At 40.7% G+C, this 24,787-nt stretch overlaps 1 protein-coding gene across 4 annotated transcripts in view; it reads left to right on the top strand.

Moving 5' to 3' along the window:
* gulp1a (GULP PTB domain containing engulfment adaptor 1a) overlaps positions 1-24,787 on the top strand; it is an 83,703-nt gene that overhangs the window by 1,508 nt on the left and 57,408 nt on the right. The window contains exon 2 of one of the 4 annotated variants that reach the window (XM_069698839.1): positions 20,808-20,914. The exons of 2 other annotated variants lie outside the window; for them this stretch is intronic. The gene's annotated coding sequence lies outside the window, so the exon portion shown is untranslated. Of the gene's footprint in view, positions 1-20,804; positions 20,915-24,787 lie in introns of all 4 variants that reach the window. One more of the 4 variants, XM_069698840.1, reaches the window with a different exon arrangement.

Raw genomic sequence — 24,787 nt, 5'->3', positions numbered from 1 at the left:
TTTTGTTGTTTTTTTTTTTTGTTTGCAGCCACTGGAAGCAGTAACTGAATGGCTTCTCTTCAAGTGGCTCATACAGTATGCTGTGGAAATCGGCACGAATTAGCCTCGAGGCTCTCAGAAATTGCTGTTCAGGACAGGGTTTTTAAAAAAAAAATAAATAAATAAAAAAAATTTGATTTAAGGTTCCTTTAGTAGTCTGCCAGGACGATGGTGGTCATGGTGATCTGATTTCAAGCACAGTTAAGTAAAGGTCATGTGAATTTAATGACAAAGTCTTAATCAGCCCTGGGCAGCCATTGCTGTCGCCACCCTGTGATTTACTGTGTTGGATGAGCTTTTGCTGACTACACCGTATTAAAGATTCTGGTTGAACTATATCAGCTGGGAGATATTGTCTTTTGTAAACATGTGTGCTGTCAATTGTGCCCCCCAAAAAACACCATCAATACAGTAGTATAAGGTGCTTCAAATGTCCCAGTCCGAACAGTGACAATTGCTGTTGATGCTGAAAAGCAGGATACGCACAACTTGAAAGATTCTGCAGCAAAATACCAACAGTTTTCATTTAGTTGAGAGGATAATGAACACAAACAATACCAATACAAGTTTAACACGATAGCTTTCTTTAAACTACTGCACACCCGTGAAAAAGGACATCTGTTTGAGTCCATCTCAGTCCAGTTATTGTTAAACCTTTGCACCTTTGGCTGCTTTTCCTCTGTCTTTGCTTCTCTTTATCTGCAGGCTTTTGACATAGTCACTACATGCTGTCAAAATGCACTGATAGTGTATAAATTAAACGAAAAGGCAGTCTCCACTCCCTGTTGTTTATCTTTTTTCTTATGGACTGAATAGTTGCTCTGGATTTGCTCACAGGATTTACAGTGTTGTCATGGATTTATCTTATTTTAAGCCTGTGTTTGTTTGTTTTGGTCAAACAGCATGAGGGGAAACTGCATTAGTTGATAGTAGTGCCTCTTTACACTTTAATCCTGAATTTATGATTAACTGGATTACTTTAGATGCCGCCGGAAAGGTCTACATTTGATTATTATAGATAATGGAGCGTATTTTATATTGTTTCTAAGCAGCTTTATAGAGTTTATCCTCATTGATCGTGAGAGCTGGAAATGGGACTTGAAAGAGGAGGGGGATAAATCGTGATTTAACTTGTATGATATGACATCGTTGTGTTCAGATCTGACCAAATTATGACCCTCGGATGAGGCTTTGTGGGTTTTAATGGAAATAGCATGCAAAATGTTCACAGGGTTAAATGCATTTGTACATTTAACACCGGCAGCCATGTGGTCAAACGTCAGCTTTGGGTTACTTGCAGCGGAATTTCCTCAAGGAAATTGTTTGGTGCAGATGGCGCTCACAGTTGGTTACCTGCTCAGCTGAATCAGATATATCCTGACAGGTCTTGTTAAAAGTCTGCGTGCTGGATGACAGTTTAAACATCAGCCTTAAAATAAATGGGCTCTGGTGTGTGATCTCTGCTTGTTTGTCTGAATGGTTGATCGATGAATCGGTCCGTCCAGCGAGAAAAAAAACCCCATCTGCATCTACTTCTGCTGATGATCGATTCATTGTCGAATCATTTTTCATTTTAAAATAGTGGAAAACGAAACCTCCCAAACACCGTCTTGGTCCTGCCTCTGAACATCGAATATTTGCTGCTTTTCTTGTCTTCGTAAACAGAGAAGTTTTTGTGTTTTGGACTGTTGGTCAAACAAGATTGGGCAGTTTTTGACACTTTACAGATAGATATGAGAAGTCCCGCTTTCATATCAAACTTGATATACTGTCTGGCTGGCTGCATTTATTCTGACATGCTGTGGAAAGTGTGTTTAACTCAAGGCGCACACCCGAGTTACTCGTGTGGCCAAATGTTGGGGCTCGGAACCGAACTTTTCAAACTTTTGTGGGACCAACCTAATTGCTTCATTACTATCTAGTATCAAAAAAAAAATGTCCACAGGCTCGACTTTTGTGGCCGGCCCAGGTAGATAAAATCACCTGCTTCTTACTGAGCTAAATCTTATATTAGAACAATTTATTTCACTCCTTTCCAACTAACTTCTGACCGCATTACCTGCTTTAAGTTGCGTTGGCATAACGAAGTTGGGACTGGAGGCTCGTCTGTGCGCAGCTAGCTAGCCAGCTAGCGTCTACCAATAGCCTGCATGGGAGGCATTCAGGGGGCATCTGCAAATTGTAGCGTCTCCAAGTCATCTGCATGTGAGGCGTTCACAGGACATTTTGTAAACTGCAGCTACGTAAAATAACCTTTACAATCTCCACCACTAAACTGCATGAAAATGAAAGAAGATTAAAATCGGTATTAAAAGGAACTGGTATTGTTGTCAAGATATTAGGGCTGTCACTTTTTTTTAATTTTTTTTTATTGGAAATTCTAACGTGCATTCAAAAAGAATCACAATTTGAACTGCGGTGACCCGTTCCAATTCAAAATTTACAGTCTACATGTGGCTTATTAGGTTGGAAGTAATTAAGTTGCGTGTCATTTGATATTCGTTCAATGTAATCTTTGGAAAAAGTAACAGCCCTGCGAGATATTCACACTGGCACCGGTATTGGAAACATTTGAGCATTACGTAGCCCTCGGGAAAAATCGGACTCGTTCTGCTTTTGATTTGGAGGATGTTTATTCTGCAGAGTGAACAAGACATTATGAAGTGTTTTTTTTACTAACACGCAAGTTCACATGGTTACTCGTTTCTGCTTGAAGCAACGCCAACTTATCTGTTGTTATGCGAGACACTGACGCCAGCTTCTACATGCGCGCTGTCCTCTTGTCTGTCTGTGAGACACTTGGACCTCGGTTTGATGTATCCCTCCCGATTACAGGATGACTCTGGGTCACATGGGAGGAATGACTGTATCTCAGCGCATTGGGTTAGCTGGTTCAAAATGATCGCTCCTGTAATGTTGACGGCGCTCATCCTCACAACTCTCAGACCGTTCACTTCGTCTGTCAGTCTGCGATCACACGGCGACTGATAACGTCGTCACGATCACCCGCGCTCCCAATACCTCGCTGTCACCGCAAACTATTACGAGTTCATCTTCCCGCCTCGAGCTGTTTCCTGTCAGATTGCTGGAAAGCCGAAGTGACTTCAGCCTCACGCGCAGCCCGGAAACGTCGAGCAGCTTTTCATCCACTATGACAATTGCAGCTGTTACCTCTGGAATCAAAATTGAGCAGGGAAGATTATATTGCTTCTTATCACTGGCTCGGTCTTCTTATCCTCACCGTCGCGTCTACGTCAGAAGGAATCCTCTTCTTGTGAACTAAAACCAAAGAGGTGGCTTTGCTTATGTCGAGATAATTGATATTTTTGTCGAGCTCGGCGAAGGCGTTGACTCTCACAAATGTCAGAGCTTTTGGTCTCACCATGTCTGTGATTGAATTACTCCTCTGAGCAGTGGTTATACATCTCAATTAATCATGGGCTTTTGTAAATGAGACAGCTCGGAGAGCCTCCGGTCTGCGCGTGCTACTGCCTGTTTGCCATACTTGCGTCTTGCTTCTTTAGTCTGCCTTTTTCTTGCACGTGGCTGCTATTGTTTTAAAAAGCAGAAGCTCCTTTTCCTGTGCCAATGGGTCTCTGTTGTTCATATGATGTGTCGTTATGGGAGGATGCCAAGACCAACAAAGAGACACAAAATAGATTAACACAGCTCAAATCCAATGCACTTTCAAAAGTATTTGACACTCAGTACTTTGATGTTGGAAAATGACGCTTTCCCTGCTTCTTAAATCATTTCAAAAAGCCCCACGTAGCTAATCCAAAAGGTGCAGCAGTGTAAGACCTGCACAACGCACCGTGTATGACGGTCTCTGTTGGTGTGTGCGCGCTGCCTTCGTGCGGCCCTCGCCTCTCGTCCTTGCAGTTGTTGTCGTTGCTCTTCATCACTCTAGTGGGTGCTGACGACACATCTTCAGCAGGCATGCAGAACATCTGCTGCATCAGAAGGCAGGAAAAGCGGAACGTGACGGTTGCATAAGAAACTGACAGTTCGTCAGCAGTTCACAGCGCGTGTTGGTGTCTGTTTCACTATATGTTCTTGAATTGTTGACGATGGACTGCATATGAAATTGGACGCAGCCTTCGTGATATCACCTGTAGGTTTACTAAAGAGAGGTTCTGAAGCTCAGGTCTGGGATGCTCGGATTATCACCGTGTTGGTAGTCGTTGTCTCAGATTCACCTCCCTGCTAATCATCAAATGGAAAGAGAGGTGGTGCCTGGCTGGAGCTGAGGCTGGTGAAGTGTGGTTGCTGAAATATTGCATTGCATTACATTTAACTGACCCTTTTATCCAAAGCGACTTACAATAAGTGCATTTCAACCATGAGGGTACAAATTCACAACAACAAGAATCAACAAAGTCAAATTTTCTTCAAGAAAGCCAAATAAGCTGAAGCCTATCCCAGCTCACTTTGGGTGAAGGCAGGGTTCACCCTGGACGCGAAGCAGCAAAAAGAATAGTAAGCTGACAAAGGTATTGCATTTAGTTTGAATCGATAATGCCATGTGTGTTACCCAATCCTTTTGATATATAGTTTTGATACATATATACATGTATTTATTTTTATTTTTTTCTGTAATTGCAACCTCAATATCTTTGGGTTTATCATTTGGACAGAAGAAGCACATTAAAGAAGGTCATGGTGAAAAAAGAAATTGGATTTTTAGCAAACAAATTAATTAAAATTAGGTCAGCGTAGTCTTCAGTTAATTTAGTTTTTAAAATGTGTTCATCACTGACTTAGCTTACCCTTTGGTATTTCAGAAACGTTGTCATTAACACCCTTGTATTGCATAAACTGCAGCTCCCTGAAGGGGTTGCCAGCCCTACGAACATGGTGTTATAATGCTTTGTATATTTTTTAAAAAGCTATACTATATAAATTATGGTTTTTAGTTGGGTCTGACTGGATAGAGAGCAATGCCTGGTAACCCATGTCAGAAGTGCATAGAGGTTAATAATACAAACATGTCTAATAACAGAAAGTGTGACGACATAGAAGAACTTGGACATTTTCTCATCTGGATTGAATGTTTACAGCAGTTCGTACATTCTCCCTTTTGAAAAAGCCAAATGAGTCAAGGGTAAATAAGTCTGCCAAATAAGGAAATGGAACATGGTGCTGGTCCTAATGAAAACTTTCAGCATGATAAATGAACCATCTTATTGGCCTTGCTCCTGGGAAGCCACATTTTAAGACCAGAATGAAAATGGTTTTCCTGTAAGATACGTCCCATGGGTGGGCCTTAAGGTGTCCATGCAGGATCATCATTTGAATGCCTCCGTCTGTGCAGTCTCAACAATTTTTCATGTATTACTTATCTCAAGGTTGGGATTTATTATTATTTTTTTTTTATTTATTATTATTTTTTTTTAGTTTTATAATCCAAGTGAAGTTTATAAAATATACAGGATGAATAGATTGGTTGGTATTTCTCTGCTTATGCTATATAAAACTTCAGTCTCAGCAGCACGTATGGCCGGAGATGAACTATGCTCTGTAGCACACCGAGGGGGAGCGCTGACAACAGGACAGGCAGCAGAGCTATGCCGTAGAAGAAAAAAAAAAAAAAAAGATCTCTGTCAGTGCATGTCTCTTTTGACCGTTGATTGTGCACGATTATGTTCATTCATTTTCATTAATGATTATTTAACACACGAGTTGCGGCCACCTTACCGCTCTAATTTTTCTAAGTATTACACGGTTCTACAAATATATGCATCACAAGTCATTTTCATTCTCGAGGATGTTAGAACATGGTCTCTGTGTAAACTTGGTTTGTCGCCAAAGCCTTGAGATTTTACCGTAATTCCCGATGATGTATTAGAGCTTTTATTAACTTTGCTCACTGACACAAGAAATCACATTCAATAGATTTAGTTACGTTTCTCTGCCAATGGAAATAAATAAATAACCCGACTCAGGAAGAACCAGGAAGAACTTTTAAAGCCAATGTAAGCTCAGACTTTGGACGAGTTGAAGCTTACATGTTGGACACTCTACAGCAGTATAACAACAGATCTATTACCTCGAGTGTTCATCATCAATTTGTATCCCAGTTCTGCTATTTACAAGATCATGTTTATCCTACTGGTACGATTTGTGCGAATATTATTTATATTCCAGCCAGTAAGTCAGTGAGCTGATATTATTGATGGGACTTGGATGGGGTATATTTTACTGGAAACATATTTTTAGGTATTCTGGTCTCAGTTCTTTGGAGCAACATAAAAGGGATTGTATCGCCAATGAATATCAAAAAAAGAAAGCATTTATTCAAGTCCACTTACTGGAAAATTCCTGGAGCTTTTAGCTAAATTGAAGCCGGAGATTGTTGTTCTCAACTCAAACAATCTCCATGGCAACAGAACAAACTCAATCTATCGATGAAGGTCGTGAGATGATTTATCCAATCATTTGTCAGTTGTTTTTCTTCAAAACTATTTCTTTGAAATCAAAGTGCTAATTTGAATAATTTGCCAACAGACTCTTATGATGAAGGTGTTGTTTGAAGGTTTTTGTGCCCAAACTGCAGTCTTTGAGATTTCTTCTTTTGTCCACCCAGCTATCCAAAACAAAAAAGAGAAACACTTTTTAATAATAACGAAACAGAGAATATCATGAAAATGACACATTTGACAAAACAACTAAAGACTTTTTTTTAACCTTCTAAACGGAGATTTGTTGAATGATTGTTTGTTATTGTTGCAGATATCATTTCCTGACACTCATTTCATTGATTAGTTCATTTTAATTAGATATGTCAAAGTGGTATTTGTATAGTTCAAACATGTCACTTGAAAGTACGTCGCAGCGGTATTTGAATTCTGGACACTTGTAGTCAATGTGTATAATATATCACCGAAGCCCTTTAAATGTAAAAACGTTAAACGATTGGTGAGACACATGAGAAAAGGTGAATGAATACAAAATGTGCTTTTGTATTCATAACCATCTGTTGCCCATTGGCATTTGGGAGGAAATGTCTCTGACTGTCTCCGGGATAGCTCGGATTGATTTTGAAAGTAAATCACAACTGAGACAAGGGGAGCCAGTGATAGAAGAAATGAGACGACTGTCTGATGAGACCAAAGCTCCCATCGGCCTCATTACATTATTGCTTTCAAACTGCGTCTTCAGACTGCCTCTGATTTGAGGCAAATCACAACCGCTGATTTGTTTTAACGTGCTCTTCATCTTTGGCTCTGTGTGTGGCTCTGCATGCTGTGTGCTTTTAATGTGTCTTTTATTATATCTGAATCCACTGTACGAAATTAGTAAAGCTAAACGGCTCTAAAAACCGGTTCCCTTTTTTATCTTCTTTAGCCTCTCCGTGTCATTACGGTGTTTCTTTTTTTTTTTTTTAAATGGTCTCCGTGCTCAACTTTAATTCCTGCTTGTTTTTGTGTCCTTGAAGGGTCGGGCACAGCTTAATGTCAATGGGGATGGCTTGTCATACTTTTAGACATGGATAAGGTTATACATTTTGATTAATGAAAGTCTATCTGCAAAGCAATTTCCTGATGAATGAGCTCATGCGTTTGTAAGAGGTGAGAGAAACATGGCTTCCCACAATTAGCGCTCATCGATATCAAAGTTTAGCGATAGTAACTGTAAATAGACACAGCAGGCACGTGGACTGAATGTGAAATCTGTCTGCAGTTTTGACTTTTTGTGTCATTCCCTGTAGACATGTTGACAGGAGATGGCCTTTTAGTGACCAGGATACGTCAAAGTTGTTAAACTCCCCCCTTGTCTGCCTGTTAGTGGGTCAAAAACATTTTAAACGCCCGTACTTGTTCGCCTTAGACGAAGTTTGCACTGTTATAGCTGTGCGTGGGATCAAGACCCCGTGGCAGCTTAGTTGACTCATCGTGACTTATCCGTACCGTGCAGAATAAGCTCTCCAGCCCGACGTGAAAGTCTCACTTCCCTTTCTTCAACTGAACATTAAATGAAAGCACTGACCGGCTGAAATAATATGAAGTACACAGTAAGTCATTGAAACCAATTCGACCGGAACGCAAAACATCTGAAGGGAAGATGACTCAACATTTTGTTGTCTTCGGCTAATAATCAGGAAGTACTTGGCATTGACATGTTCCAGCAAAAGTAAAGGTGGAAAGGCATCGAGGGAGCATTGAGAGCCGATCTGCTCGGGCCCCGTTCGGAGGTGGTCTGGGACGCCCGTGAACACGTGTTCTTCGCGGCGGAAACGCAGTGTGTCCTCAATCCGTCCCGGGCCCATGAAGCAGCTTTTTAGCGATTTAAAACACAACGAGCTTGTTCAGGTTCCCGTTCTCGGGCTTATTTACGTGTATATTTCTGGTGACGTGGCGTACACGTTCATTTGCATACAGAGCTGGGAAGTGAGATCTGATCTTAAGTTGTCATTCGGGACGCATGTTGAGATGCAAGAAATGCCAGATGGGAACATGCGGCTTAAATCTTGCCAGGAGGCACGTTAACGCGAGGTGGACACTGCCTCAGAGTGACACGCAGTTCAGGCTCCTTCAGCGGGACACTGTAGCTTTAAAACGGCGCATATGGAAAGTATGTCGTCTCCCACCCAGCAAATGTGCATGGCTTTAGTACAGTGGATGACACCAGGGGTGAAAAGAAGACCAGGATGTCTTACTCGAGTAAAAGTACTGTTGCACGTCTTGCATAGTAAAATTAGTCTTGCCTCGCACAGCAGGGGTTCCCCTCTCATTCCTGAAATTATGGACCTGCGTGGGAGCTTGGCCAAGCATAGAGTCTTTGCCTGTAAGCCAAGTTGTGCCTTCCCTTTAACGTGTGGTAATCAGGCGATAGACTGCTGACACGTTCAGCTTTCAGAGGTTCTCCAAAAGGAGTTGTTGTGCCTTTCGTACTTGTCTCCCACAGCTGTGTTTGTGTTCTCACCTTCATCTTACAGGCTGCAGCTTCACTGTCTTCTGTGTTCCCTTCGCTGTGCTGAACAGTCATGTCCTTTTGTTTTACCTGTTCATGAAACCAGTCCTGTTTCTTTTTACACCTAATGTTGAACTAGGCTGACGCCGGTACATGACTGATAGTACAGTTCGAGTTTATCACAAGTATATTGGTATTTGCGCATCCTGTATGTTGGCCAGTAAATAGCAAGAATTTGCAGTGCAAAAGTGTCAACATACTCTGGTGGTCACTTGGAAAGAGTGTTGCAATTATCTCATCCGTCCAACAGATTTTCAACTGCGAAACCTCCTCAAAACATACCTCGGTAGCTAAAAACAAGTATACATTTTAAACAAATATAAGTGAGCCTTCTTTATGTATTGATGCAAAAACTGAATGTCCACTGATGCAATAGTTAGTGATAGTTTTTCTTTCAAATATCAATATCACCCGTAGACTGTACATAAAAGTGGACGTAGCTTCTGGGTCTGAAGAATGAGGCGGATGTGGCGGTGCCTTAAACTGTAATACCGCCGAGTGCCACTAGAGGTTGGCTCCAAAAACCCTCCGGTTCCGTAGACTCCCATTCATCTAGTCTCATAAAATTCTTAGTCAGTAAATGTTTTCCGTGCAAGCTAAAGTCACTTCTTCTTATTCGTTTTCTGGTGGTCCATCCGAATAAAATCCCGTCACTATTTAGAAAATATGCTTTAAAAAGATGTGTTTTGGGGGGGGGTATGTCTGTTTGATTGACAGGCCTGTGGTGCAGTCAGGTTACAGCTATCGGTTGGTGGGACGTAGTATCGTCGGGTTTCCAATCATATGGAGTCAGATCCACCGCTGGCTCCTCCCCAGTTCATCCAAATATGGTCACTTCTGTTTCCAAACCGCTCCGAACTAGCAAGATGGCGACGGACAAAATCCGAACTGGAGGCTTCGGCTTCGTAACGGCCGTTCACAAACCAACGGGTGACGTCGCTGTTGGTTGCCGCTTGATATTACCATTGAAAATCCTGAAACAATCAGCCTGGTATCAACTGGACTAACCAGGCCAAGTGAAGGCCAACTTGGAAGGATGTCAGTATCAAGAGCCAATGGTACCGTAGAGGTTAGTCACCAACACTTCTGTGATTGGCTGTAGATTGAAATGTGCTTATCTTTTGCACTTCTTTTGCTCACTGACCACTTTTTAACTTTTCACAGGAGGAATGCAAAAGAAGATTCAGACAAATTCAACTGGTTAGCTGATAATTACAGCTGACAAGCTCAGAATTAATTTTATGCAAATATTATACTGGAGCATTTCTGTTTTATTCATGAGAACCTGGGCAGGCGGCCTTGGTATCCCAACCATATAGAATTTTGGCACATCCGAGCCCTCCATGTTCTGCCCTGCATCTCTTGTTCGGTGGCTCTAGCGAAAAGCACAGTCTCGGGCATATAAAGGCTTCGGATAGCTCCATTTTATCAAACTATCACAGATTCTGTTCGGCATTTATGGAGCTGACAAATTGTATTTAGAGCTGATGGCTGTGAGCAAATCAGACAGGCAGACAGGCTTAACACTGTCACCATTGGTGTTCCAATTTGGCTGGGGCTGTATAATGCATGTCTTTCTCATCCAACACCTCCGAAGAATTCACTGGCACACGCCTGTCCAAGGCGTCCTCAGTCAATTCAAGAAGTCATCCCGTTGTGGGTGAAAACAGACCGGCTTTTTACGGCTCTTTTATTTCTCGATGAGTACCATTAATTTCCGAGGGCAGGCCGAGCTCTTTGCAGCTGCCATTTTTTTCTGTCCGCTTGAGACAACATGACTGCATTATCCTCCTTCCGGTAATGAATTGGCAGGAGTTATGTGTACTTTATTGATATTGTTTAGCACTTTTAGTCGGGAGGCTGATTTCACCGTTCATTCTCTGAGTAGACTGCATATCTCACCCTCACAGGCCCCAACGCCTATTTATGTGTCGTAGATGTTTTGCCAAGGCTGCAGTCTGGAGTAAATACTTCTCAAGTCCATAATTTATTTTCTTCTACACTATCAGCCTGGAAGCTTCCTCCATAAAGATCACTCACATTAAAACTAATTAGATTTATTTGGGCTCATTATAATGCCTCTTCCCTGTGCAAACAGGCACGGATTCTAGTGTTGTTCTGCCGCTGTTGTTTGTGCCCCACGTTGACTACAACATAAACCCTCCTTATGGCTCCGACATATTGGCTGTCTCATTTCGCCCACTTTGCACCATCATTGCGTTTTGTTTTCTAGAAACTGACGCCTCAAAAAGGCAAAGGATTATTTTACAAGGTCAGATTTATGTGACGTTTTATCTTTGGACACAAAAACAGCAATCCCCTTTCATGACGACGTCTTGAGTTATTTTGTTTTTCCCGCTTTTACAGTTTTTTGTAGTTTTACATTTAAAAAAAAGACATATAATAGAACCCATACCCTGGTGTTTTGATGAAATCTAGCCTCTCAGACATTTTTTTTTTCTGATCTGGCACATATCCAACTTTCAACACAGAATTATTTATCCTTTTCATGAAATTCTATCAGGTACCGCAGACCAAACGCAAAGTCGTTGCAAACATGCGAATGTTCACGAATTTGCATCTGCCCGAGTTGTTAATATTTAACTTGAGCGGGCGTATTTGTGCAAGTAACACAAGGCGAAAATTTGCTTGAGAATTTGTTGTTTGTGAATCTTAGTCAAATAACATGTCCTCTCATTCACAAATGCAATGAGACACAATTTACTAAGAGAGAAAGAAAAACTGTTCATGTTTTACAAATATTCTTTTGGTTTTAAATAGTTAGCATCATCAAGTGTGAAAAAAACTTAACACCTGCACTTGACAAAACCACCTTTTTATTGTCCAGAGGTCCTGTGAACTCGCTTTACTCACAGTTTTTTTTTTTTTTTTTCAAAGAAAATACATTTCTAATACAACGACTGCACATGAATCCGTTTTAGTCGACTTTTTGAGACATTGGACAATTTAACCTGGCTACATAACAACATCTCCTGCCAAATTAAGAGTTCAGCAGTTGTTTTTCAGTTTTTTTTTGGTTTCCTTTATCCAGATCACCAGCTTGGTGTAGGTGGTTGCTGAGGAAGCTTGTCTGGCGGTGCCGTTAAAAAAAATGAGGCCAGTGAGTAAATCATACTGTTTTTCCTCACTGGCCTGACTGTAATTGCAGCACTCACAGTAGTCTGGGTTGGCTCAGTGTGCAGGAGCCCAGATACAGACCTGGATGGTGACTCCACAGAGACTCTGGATGTAAGCTTGGCTGTATAAAATGTCAGTGGCCACAGCGGCTAAGATCTCTGTCCAGGAAGAATTATGAAATAGAATTGTCGCTGAATTATATGCTGTGCTGAGCTCAGACTAGAGATTCAATATTATTGACTCTTCTTTTGTCTCCATCTCAGTCTGTGCTCACCAAATTCAAACTGCTATATTTTCTTTGAGAAAGGAGACTGTGTTGCATTAGTATTAGTGTAGTTTAGAGACTGAAAATTTGAATATATGGACGCTAGCTCTATATATCAGTTTTTTGACAGTTGTATCGAGATCATAGTACTAGTGGTACTAACAGTATGAAGTGCAAAATCACATGTATTTATTCATCAAACTACACAAACAATAACTTTCCTCACAAATACACAGATGTCATTTAAAGAGAAGATACCATAACCATTGTCTTGTACTCGTAGAGCTGGAGTTACTTGCAGTAACTACTATTTACTTAGTTCGTGTGCACCTGTTTCATTTCGACTTCAGAGTCGATTATACATTTTGCTGTTACTGAAAGTCACATTAATTTGTCTTTTGACGCCTGCCAGTGCAAACATGTAGATCTAATTTTACAACTGCCACCAGGAAAGAGATCCATTTGTTAGAGTGTAATGTACTTTATATCTCATGTAGACAACACCTTGATGAACTTGCCACAGTTGTGTGTCTCAGTGACTTATGTCCCTTCTGGAGATGGTTCTTTATGACTGTGGCTTTAACTTCGGGGATGGTTGTCAATGCTGCAGAATGAATTTAAGCCAATTTTCCTGATGGGATTCTTTTATGATGAAGAATCTAAACATCTGAAATGCCTGAAACTTTTCCTCACTGGTTTGCTTATTTAAAAGTTCTTTGCTGATGATCTAAATCCTGCATTTTGCACAGTCATTGCACTTTTTAATTTTTTTTTTTTTTTTTTTAAAGCTGTCTCACTGTATATAGAGTAACATATGACAGTATGGCAGGGTGTGAACTTAAGTATCAAAAATACCGAACTTCAGAATTATCTGTGATGAGTGAGTCATTCCTGTTTGCTGTTTGATATTCAGTGGAGCTCAGCGTGACACTGAGCTCCACTGAATATTTGCGAAGTTGGCTGAAGTACTGTCGAACCAGAAACTGCTACATTCTCCTATATTTTGGTGCCATTGACTTTACAGCTGACTGCGCTTTTAGCAGTCACACAGGAGAAGATACTTTGAGAGTCTCAAGGATGTTTTTTTTTAAGCATGATCAGAAGGTTATATATATATATATAAAATATAAAAAAAGATCGTAACAGTTTTTTCTTGGTTATTTGGGTTCAAGGGTACAGGCCTAGTTTAGTGGGAGTGAATGATGAGCGAACGGTCAGATGACTTGTACGGAAGAGACCAAAGGCCTGCGGTTTGGAAAACTGATGTTTTCACATCACAGATGATGAATGAAGGTCAGGTCAGTTTTACAAATCTAAAACTTTTCTCAAGGGGCTCTTTGGTCCATATAACATACAAAATCCTGAAACCAACAATACAACCTGAGCCTTGTGACCTCATCCCCACCTGGCAGACTTGGAAACAACACAGGAGGCAAAACCCAAGCACAACATTTACATGTAGTACAGGGGAAACAAGGCCAACATGATGGCATAATACATGAGAGAGAGCTGAATATCCTCGAGGACCCAGATCCAGATCATGTTGAATACGGGACCGACGGCCAGAGGAGCGAGGACGACCAGCAGTCCGGCACGCTGCACTAAAACGTCTTTAAAATGTAAAAGATGTAGCTTTTGTAGAAGTTCAGTGGAGGCCAGCTGCTCTGTAGTGGTGTTGGACTGGACTGTAACTGTGTCTGAGTGACCCCCCCCCCCCCGACAGACAGTCTGAACTGTGTGCCGTTATCCCTAAATTTGAGGGATTATCACGCCGCCGCTCTCTTTGATGGCCGACTCTTCATTCAGCTTTTGACTTTGACTTTTTCTCAGCAGCTACGTTACAGTTTCGCCTCCTGACAACGTTGTATGAACTTGTTAATTTCGAGCATCCCGCTGACTTTAGGCTCCCTTGGGTTTTGGTTGTGAATCCATTAGAGTGTAATGTGGTTTTTTTGGTTGTTTTTTTTTAGCATGCAAAGTTGCCACTTACTGTCATTAGGGAACATAATCTTTCAAAGAGTTGAGGCTGATTCTGCACCACACGCTGTTGATGGAGAGTAAACAAACAGTCCTCATGCAAGATGATCAAAAACATCATCAAAACATGTTTGACTGAAAAATGGACAAAAGTATGGAATTATAGGCACTCTAAAAAAGTGCTGAAATAAATGTCAAATTTATTAAAATAAATCAGACGGTAGAGCGGGTTGGCCACTAATCGAAATGTTGGCGGTCCTGTCCACATGCCGAAGTGTCTTTGGTCAAGACACTCAACCCCAAGTTGCTCCCGATGGCGTACCGTGAGTGTGTCAACGCGTGTGAATGGGAAGCAGTGCGAAGCGCTTTAAGGCCGCTAAAGTGATAAAGAGCTGTATAAGTGCAGATCGTTTACCCCAATAATATTTAAGATTTATCCGCTTGGACATCACATGCATTATCATATTTTACATTCACAGTTACTTTGACATTTTTAGATTCCACACTGGCTCAGTCGTTTGTTTCTGGGAATACAAAATGCAAAAATAACAAGTGGAGCTCTTAAGAGCTTTTTCTTTCTTTTTTATAATGTCATTTAGACCAGAAATAGCCCATCCTTTAATCACTTTAAAAACACAGAAAACACCGCTTTGAAACTTTCCTTTTCAGAGGGAAATTTAGTCAAACCTTTTTAGACACTTTAGCCAAAGTCTTTAGTCACACTTGTGTGACCAAAGGAGCGCCACTACAAATGTTGAGGGAATGTTCTCGTGCTCCAGCTCTGCTCTCAGTGCAAATAACTTACAATTTCCATTGGCATATTTGTGCAGAACCCTTTGATAATTTGAGAAGCACTGTGATAAAATGGAGGAATTTCAGCAGTTTCTCATAATACCCCTGTATTAATCTCTACCTTTTTAACGTACGCTTTAGATGTTTCAGCAATGCATGTTCTAACCTTTTCCACACACCAACAAAGGCTCTACAGGCCCACGCTGACATCTTCACAAAGGACTTTTCTTTTTTCTTTTTCTTTTTTTTTTTATTCCCCTCTTATCTTGACCCTTAAAAGCTGGTGTTCCAACTTTGCCACTCCTCTCGGCAGACCTCCGGGTCATCTTCCTCTTCCCTCCCGGACCTCTTTTCTTCTGTCATGCTCTGTGTTTCAACCCCTGATTGTGTCGCCTTCATCTGTCACAGCCCTCTCGCTGTCTAAAAGGAGCAGACAGTGACGGATGCTAATCACTTCGCCCCGTGTGCCCGTCCAACTCACCGCCTAGTCAACGAAGCCCAGCCCAGGCTTCCCCTCTTTAAAGCCTATGAATAAATCAGCTGCTCCCTCTCCTCACTTCTACCGCTGTTGGTAATCTACATGCACTGATAGTAGTGGCGTTCAGACATATACAGTTGTCACTGCATCTGACGTAAAGACAAATGCAAACTGATTCCTGTGCATGTCTGCTCTATTTGCACTTAGCATAACACATCAGAAGCCTTGATTTCTGCAGATTTTCCCTTTGATATGACTTTCAGTGGCCTCTGATCTACTCTGCTGTTCATAAAGTGCAGGAAATGAAACACTTTACTGAGTCAGAGACAGTTGAAAATATTCAATATTGATTTCTCTGTGGCCCCAAAGCATTTATTTACTTAGCAAAAAGATGAGTTGCTGGCTACAGTAGGATGAAGGTCCCCTGATAAAACTACCTCAAAATAACCACTTTGATCTTGGCAGGCCCTGTGTGTGTGTGTGTGTGTGTGTGTGTGTGTGTGTGTGTGTGTGTGTGTGTGTGTGTGTGTGTGTGTGTGTGTGCGCGTGTGCATGTGTTTGTTTGCACAGATGGCTTTGTTGTGTTTATTTGCTACGATTTTGTTGCCTAGGATGTTTTGGAAGGTATTTGGTGGGCTGATTAAAATTCATGTTGCACATGTATTAGAATTGGCTCCATCTCAGTCCCAATTCATGCAGAATTTTATTTTCACATGAATGAATTTCATTCTGTATTTTCACTGAGTGGAAAATGCTTTGTAACTGCAACATTTAAGTTCAATCAAAGCGTGGTTTCATACAGAGTGGGAGAAATTACGAAAGTCTGCTCGCCGGCAAGCTTTGTTTCACACTCCTCAACAATGTGTTGTGTTTGAGTGCTGCTTCGGAGTCTTCATTTGGACTTCCCAGATCCATTTTCAGTTGTCAGCTGCTAATTTATTTTGTCTAGAAACATTTCAAGCCATTAAATATTGATGGAAGTCACTCAAACAGCACTATTCAAGGGAAAACGTCGGCCCTCTCATGTTAATGACTGATTGCCAAGGTTTTTTTTTTTAAATTTTTTTTAAATATGCTGCTGTTTTTTTGAGATATTGTGGACTATAAATCACTCTAAAAGAGAATAGTGCCCTTTGACAAAGGCAGTTTCCTGAACATGTCGAGCATTAAAATACAGGTATTATCTCCCACATGTTGTATCTGGACAAATGAAGGCTCCACTTCTTGGAGCCTCTGCTCTGGTCGGACGATTCTGTCCCTGAACTGCGGCACAGCTACCTTGTATCTTGTTTATCTTCAGGAGCCCTGAGCCGAACAATCAGGATTTCACTGAGTCTCATGGTAAGTAGGTTTACAGGCCAGTGAAGTGTATTGACCTGACACTTATTCTGCAGTAGAGCTTTGTAAATGATGAATGGGAACCATCTTTGCAGTCTCTCATGGCTTATTTACCTTGGGCTCAAATAGGGCTGTCACCATCATGGTGCTTCAGTTGACAATTGGTTGTCAGGCAAATAATTACGATTGACAATTTAATTTTCTTTTGCTGTTCGTTTTCTGCTGCTATGATTGTATAAGCCTAATCATGGTTTAATAATACACCTATTGAAAAAGCAAACCCAGTCACTGGCATTGAACATCGGAACATATCAATTGCACCTCCTGGCAAATCTGGCAAATCACCTCATCCAAGTTCTTGGGTTCTCCGCTGATATGTGCTCATTGGCTTTGGAACTAAATCCATGATGTTGATGTCAATAGATGCTTATCATAATGTGTTCTGCCGAACATTAGAAGTCGAGCGCCAAGAGGTTATCAGTTGGTGGTACTAATGCTCCACTCGTGTGCAGTTAAATCGTAGCAAAAGAAGGGAAACACCCCAATGAATTTCATCGAGCTGTCTTTGCACAAATCAATAGAAATGAATCCAGTAATTATACCACAAATAATCACGATCAAGCAGCAACCAACAGTGACATCACCCATTGGTTTGTAAACTGACGCTAAGAAGCTTTGAGTTTGACATTTCGGCCGTTGTCATCTTGTTAGTTCGGAGCGGTTTGGAGCCACAAGTGACCATATTTTCACGAGCTGGGGAGGCGCGAGCGGTGGATCTGACTCGATCTGATTGGAAACTCGAGAACACCACACCCCGCCCCCCTATAAGCGGAAATCTGACCGCACCTCAGGCCTGTCAATCAAACAAAAACACACTCAAAAATGTGACTTAATTAATGACGGGATTATTTTTAGAGGGACCGCCCAAAAAAAACGAATAATAATGAGGGACCGTAGCTAACAATATCAAAATAACTTGTGGAAAAAATGTATTGACTTCATGAGAGAAGCTGAATAGGAGTCTATGGAGCTCGAGGCACTTTGGAGCCAACCTCTAATGGCACTGTGTGGTATTGCCGTGTAAGGCACGTCAGATTTAGCCTCATTTTTCAGCCCCGGAAGCTATATGTCCGCTTTTATACGGTCGGCGATGATGTGATAGCTTCGACAGGCCTTGGCTCCCAGTATGGAGTTATGAATATGGATTGTGTAGCACTGTTAGAGTGTTTCCAGCACGAACCGCCTTTTTAAGGTCATGCCACAGTATCTCAATAGGATTGAGGTCATGAGATGAGTCGGCCAAAATTCCTCCACAGCGGTACAAGACTCATTGCAAGTTATCGCAAACGCTTGATTGCAGTTGTTGCTGCTAAGGGTGGCCCAACCAGTTATTAGGTTTAGGGGGCAAACACTTTTTCACACAGGGCCATGTGGGTTTGGATTTTATTTTTCTCCCTTAATAATAAAAAACATTCATTTAAAAACTGCATTTTGTGTTTACTTGTGTTTGACTAATATTTAAATTAGTTTGATGATCTGAAACATTTAAGTGTGACAGACATGCAAAAAAAAAATTGGAAATCAGGAAGGGGGCAAACACTTTTTCACACCACTGTATGCTTACATGCTTGAGATGCGCTATACCTACCATGGATAACAATTTGTTGTAGCTTCATAACTTGTTCAACATGGAAACTTTCCCTTCCAGCTCTTTAGGGCATTATTCAGCACCACGGGGAGCCCGAGCTCCTCATAAGAAGCGAGGAATCCTGACCCCAGAGTTGAACCACTAAATCAAGATGAGCTGGAAGAAGTCTGAAGATGTGTTTCGCTTGCTTAGTTACCCTCAAGGCCATCTCCTGTCACAGCTGCTCTGTGCACTGACAGAGAAGGATAGCCCCTTGGCAGATTGCTTTGGCCGGCAGCCCATACATGCATTGAACTTTAAAGTTGGCATGAGATCTGTCTTTCTTTGTCTGAGTGGAATCCGCTCCGGTGAAGTTCAGTTCATCAGGCGGCCGTATATACCAGGCTGCGCAGAAACATATGGAAAATGTCCCGATCAAGTTTTTGTTTTTTGCCCCGCTCGAGGTATTTAAATATTGAGTATGTGCCCCACTTAAAGCTCATTAAAACTATTAAAATCGATCCAATTTATATGCTTGAAAATTGAATAAGTCTGTAATGCATGAAGGACTGATTACCTGCATCCAAGCTGTTCCTTATTGGGTTATTTTATCTATATTTTCTTATAAAATAAAATAAACAAACAAAACATGTTTTTTAAAAAAAATTACAATTCTACTTAGTGCAGCTCCAGTTTTCATGTCTTTATTATTTTTTTTAATTTGTTTTTTTTTTAACAAAGTAAGCAAACATGTAAATAGCTCTTATTAGTTCCACTTAGTGCCGCATTGTGTACGAGCACATCTTAATTGACTGTCATAATCATAATTAAACTTTCAATTGGTGTATTGGCGTTAACATTTACAGTCACAACACATAAACATCTTAATTACGCTTTTGTTGAGAGTTTATGGAGACATTAAGGGCTGTTGTGCTGCTTTTGTTTTCATTTTCAACACATTTCCACACTGCACACGTTTTAGCTTCTGGATCCTGACACACATCTGTGCTCTCTAGAACCGGTGCTAAATATAGCTCAGCACGTCTGATACCAATCAGTTAGAAAGATGCCTTGATTGGACCCATTACTGATCTTTGAGGTCGGCGTGGGCCATCCATAACGGAAACCAATAACACCACCCACGTAATTCGATTCAGTTAAACATTTTTCGTTAATTCCTTCAGAAAGGCTGTAATCTATGTCCCGCCCTTTTAACGCACCTGAAAGTAAAGCAATCACTCACCTATGGCTGAAAGTGTAATCCTGTGTGACTTTCAGCCCGAGTGTACCTGTGTGTTTTGAGTTGGGTCATTCGAAGAGAAGTATTTTTGGCAATTTTCATGGTAGATTTCAAAATGATTTTCAAAATGGCTCCGACGTTGGAGAAACTGCTGCTAAGGGTGCAGATGGCGAACAGCCTGTTGTCACTATTCTTTCAACGTGATTAAAGTACAGAATGAAACTAAATGTCTAAAAATAAATGCTGTTTCAAGAGGAAACACAAGCAACCAGTTTCTGCTCCCCACCTGTGGACCAAGCTTCCTGAACGGTTGAGGTCTGCTAAAAATATCAGCCCTTTTAAATCAGGGGCTTACAATGTTATTGTTTGCTGCGCCAGTAAATTAGATATGAGCTTGTACTCATATGGCTTCATAAAGCTCTTAAAAATTGCCTTTTTAAAAATGCTTTCTCAAATTGAATTTCTTCATTGTTTTATGGTCTCTAAAATGCCATTCGTCTGTCTTCTTCATATCTTCTATTTATTGTATTTCTATGCCTCTATAAAGGACTTTGAATTGCTTTGTATCTGAATGGCGCTCCATAAAAAAAACTTTCCTTGACATCTCTTGCCATCACATAAATCAGAACAATATTACTGAATCTGACAAGCGTATGGCTGAAGAGAAAATTGCACATTTCAGACAAAGCATTACATTGCAGAATTGTCTGCTATTGACACAGCCTTAATCCCCCCCCCCCAGAGGGAAGGTGCAAATGTGCTTTTAGATTCTTTACATACTTTTAAGTAATATAGTTTGTGATAAATCTTGTGTTTGCAGGACATGTGACAGTTTTTCTTGTGTAGATTTTATGTTTTGGCACACAAAGACCAGGAGGATTCTTTTCAGAGATTTTTTTTTTGATATTTTTTTTTTGTGTTTATTGTTTAATGTCAGCAGTTGTAAGAGGTCCACTACGAGGACAACAATTCCTGTGCACAGGGGACTTTGCAAATGACAGCGTTTGTGGGGCTGCAGCTCTGAGTTGGTACTGCTGGACTGGCTGAGTATGTTTGTATTTTGTTTCTATTGTCTTTCATTCTCCCAAGATAATTATAGGGGAAGCACTGAATTAAATCTCAAATGTGTTGCCTGCCTCCTCCATCAGCCCCGCTGGAGCGTCACCATTATGAGATCTTTCCTTTTATTAAGTGTTTAGAGAAATGTACAAAAGAGTGATAATTCATCTCCGCATCGACCTTCGTCCCACTTCTAAGTTTTCCGAAACCCATCAGCTGCCTCTGTTTTACCCTATTTGTGTTGCTCAGTCTGAATTAGACCGTTGTTGTGCTATCTTTAAAGTGGCACACTTCACACGTGCTTGCCGAGCAGACAATAAAGATAATGAGAACTGATGATTTCCTGTCACCGTGGCTTCATGCTATCGTCGAACATGCGCCTGTCAGATTCCAAATCAACACTGAAGCCTGCCGTCGACACATCGCAGCTGCTGTGATGCCCGCAAAGGTCAACAGATTTTTAAAGGTCACTTTTCCCAGAATAGATTTCGAAAACATTCAGAGTAAAAAAAAAAAAAAAATCACTGCCGAGTTTAACCTCAAACTGAACCAGTAAGTGTAACTGTAGGTTTGCTGAGTGAGTAATGCGAGCGTATTAAAAATACAGCTTTACCCTCTCCGTGACACGGGGCTCGTTCAACCTGCCAAAGAATATTTTTCATTACTGTGACAAGTTTATAGAAGTGAATTCAATCGAAGGAACTCGTTTTAAGACATCTTGACGAGAAAATAATGAATGCTTGTGTTTTTGTGATCTATGGTTCAGCGGCTGTTTTTAGCAAATGTGACATTTTTCCTTGAAGACAGCTGCCATTAGTCAACCTGTCAGACTCTTCACATCCAAGCATCACCAACTTTGATTTTCCAGGTTTTGAAGGATTTATCAAGTCTCATCGTTCTTATTGCACAAATTTGGGGTTAAGGAGGCAATAGCTATTTCAGGAGCTTGCCTCTCTTTGTTTATCTGGTCCATATAAAGGCTTTTGATGTTACAAAAAAAAAAACAATATCTCAACCAACCTTTATTGAAACAAATATATAACACACTTGTTTGGCTGAAGGTTTGCAGAGGGGGGCTGCAGAGGAATGTTCCTGAGTGGAGATCAGAGGATTTTCAGGGGTGCTCGCTGCCCAGTCAGGAAACAAAGACGGTCAAAGTTGAACCCCTGTGGTGCTGGATCGGCAGCCAGGCCCCAGGAGACGTGTGCGGACAAAGGTTTTGACTTTTTAAAACAATTTTTTTAAAGGTAGTCGAACAGCAGTCTTGGTGTGCCAGTTTTCTTTCCATTCAGTAGAAAAATATGTGTTAACTTGCAGACAGCAGGATTCGATGTGACTGCAAGCAAATTCTTACAAATACATACTGCTCAGTTTCTTTAGGGTATGCAACTTCACAAAGAAAGCAAAGAAAAATACCATTCTTGTGCTGTTTTGTTTATTCAATAAAAAAAACCAAAAAAAACAGCCACCACAAAAAGAAAATTGTGTAGCAGAAAAAGAGAAAGTTCAAAATGTTAGTCTTGCTTTTAAGTTAATTTTAAAGGACATAATTCATGTAATGCATATGTAGTAATCAGAGAAAAACAACAATCAGAAACCAGAAGATCTAAGACGTCTGACCCATTTCTGACAAGTCTTTCAGAGTTACTTTGGAGCGAGAGCCTGTGGGGCTTTTTGGAGAGTAAGTCGATTATATTAATCAACACAAAAATTACCTGGAAGTCAATGGACTGACTCGAGGCCAGTTATGGTGTCCTCGGATGTAAAGTTTTTGTTAAAACTCTGGCTGCTATATTTAGAATTAATTACAGTACTCTAACGTACTTAAAGATAAATACATGTTTTTGCAGCCAGTACCATCAGTAGGAATTATCCAGGTTCAGGAACGTCTCGGCCAGCTTCAAGAGCGTCCTGGAGCTCTACCGAGCTGCCTGAGCTTGTGGTTGGTACCTACACGGGCAATTATGTTCCAGGTAGTTGGATCGATTTCTATAGCTGGAAAAGCAGACCTGCAAATTTTTTATTTTCACTTTGTCTTTCGGGGAGACATTGGGTTCATGTTAGCTGTTTTCAGCTTGTTAGGGGGGTTATTGTGCCTTAACCAATCAGCATCGACTCGTGTTAACTGCTGATGTAATTTTCCGTTGATAAAAGCAACCTTGTGGTCGTGGCAGCTCAGATCAATCAGTGTCTCGTGTTGATTGAAGAAGTTTGCCATTTTCAGAGTTGTTATTTCTGCAGTTTAACCTGCAGAGAAAATATCTCTGTTCCGATTGACTCTTCTGATTTTTTTTCCTTTTTAACTAACACCTGCCAATGAGTGCACTATTGTAGCTCTTTGAATTGGTAAGAGGACAAAAACACTAATTGAGTGACGATCAGGAACACTGATGACAGGATTTCTATCACAGCTGTTGTTTATTGTTTGCTGTAAATGGCCACATTTGGGGCAGCCCAAAGCATTTTCTGTTTAACTCCAGCCTTTTGGATGAAAGAAAGGAAAAGACAAAATTCTCAGGACCACTTCTGCCCATATGTTTCTTAGAATTAGCTGCCTCAAGGAAAAAAGGAGTACCGTGACATGGAGGCTGTAAAGCAGCTTGGCAGGTGTTGGGATACTGTACAGCTGTCAGTTAGGGAGGTTATTCATTAACATACTCAGTGAGTAACAGCGCAGCCATTATGGTGGAGTTATCGGACTCTAGGAGCATTTTAAGGGTACAATCATAAATGCAAGTAAAACTGTAAACAGAAGCAGTAATTAGCAGACAATCACATCAATGGGCGAGGTAGCTTAATTTACTGTGTATCGGACATTTGAAACACAGAGCCACTAGCAGTTTCAAAAGTAAGCAATGCCAATGTTATGAAATCAAAAAGGTCAAATAGCTTATAGTAAAACCAATATAATTTAAAGCAAAATAAATAAAGTGAAGATAAAATGCTAATGAACCTTAAATAATAAAAGACCATAAATAGAGCTTGAGTGTAGCTACAGTGCAATGATAAGTTGTCAGTCGCCCCAAATGCAACAAAGGAAATGAAAGTCAAGTGGAGAGTTTTTAATTTAGACTTGAAAGAAGCTACAGTGCAAGCAAAGAATGTACAGGCATGGCTTTAGGTATGATTTTGTATTTGTTTTAATCATAAACTGGATGGAGGTTCTGAGCCTGAAAAGTGAGGGCAATACAGAGGTGTTATAAACTGCAGTACCACCGAGGGCCACTAGGGGTTGACTCCAAAAAAGCTCTGGCTCCATAGACTTCTATTTACCTTCTCTCATGAAATACAAAGTCAATAAAAAAATGTCACAAGTCATTTTGCAGTCAGTCACGGAAGTCACTGCTTCTTATTAGTTTCCTGCCAGTCAATCTGAAAACAAACCCATCATTTAATTAGATATTAGGCCTCAAAAAGTGGGGCAAAGGTTGAAAACTGTCAAAATGAGTCAACTATTGTATTCATAATTTCCTGTTCTCTAGTCAATGCAAAATTAAAATGAGAATCATTTTACAGACCTGGCGGCTCCAATGGCAGGTCATTTTACAATGAGGACAATGTTATGGAGGGGAAGTGGTTATGGTTGAACTATACTAAAAAATATATGTATTTTGATTTATGCTTTCAGTTACTGCTACTGACAAGTAAAGTAATTAAAGAATTGCAGTGCTTGCATAACACAAGCTTCATTAGATAATTTCATGGTGGTTTTTTTTTCCCACTTCACCAAGGTCATGACAAAGAAAAGAGGAACCAGTCTTTACCCGTCTTGGTATTCACTTACCTGCCAGTTAAACATCAAAAAAAAAAAAAGCTCATTTGAGTATGACCATGTTTTCACATCAGAACTGTAAAGCTTTG

The sequence above is a fragment of the Brachyistius frenatus genome, unplaced genomic scaffold (genome assembly GCF_029030835.1).
Source record: "Brachyistius frenatus isolate BFR_SWC_R1_liver_20210118 unplaced genomic scaffold, ASM2903083v1 Contig_28, whole genome shotgun sequence".
Lineage (NCBI taxonomy): Eukaryota > Metazoa > Chordata > Actinopteri > Embiotocidae > Brachyistius > Brachyistius frenatus.
This window is presented reverse-complemented; position numbering and strand designations above follow the sequence as displayed.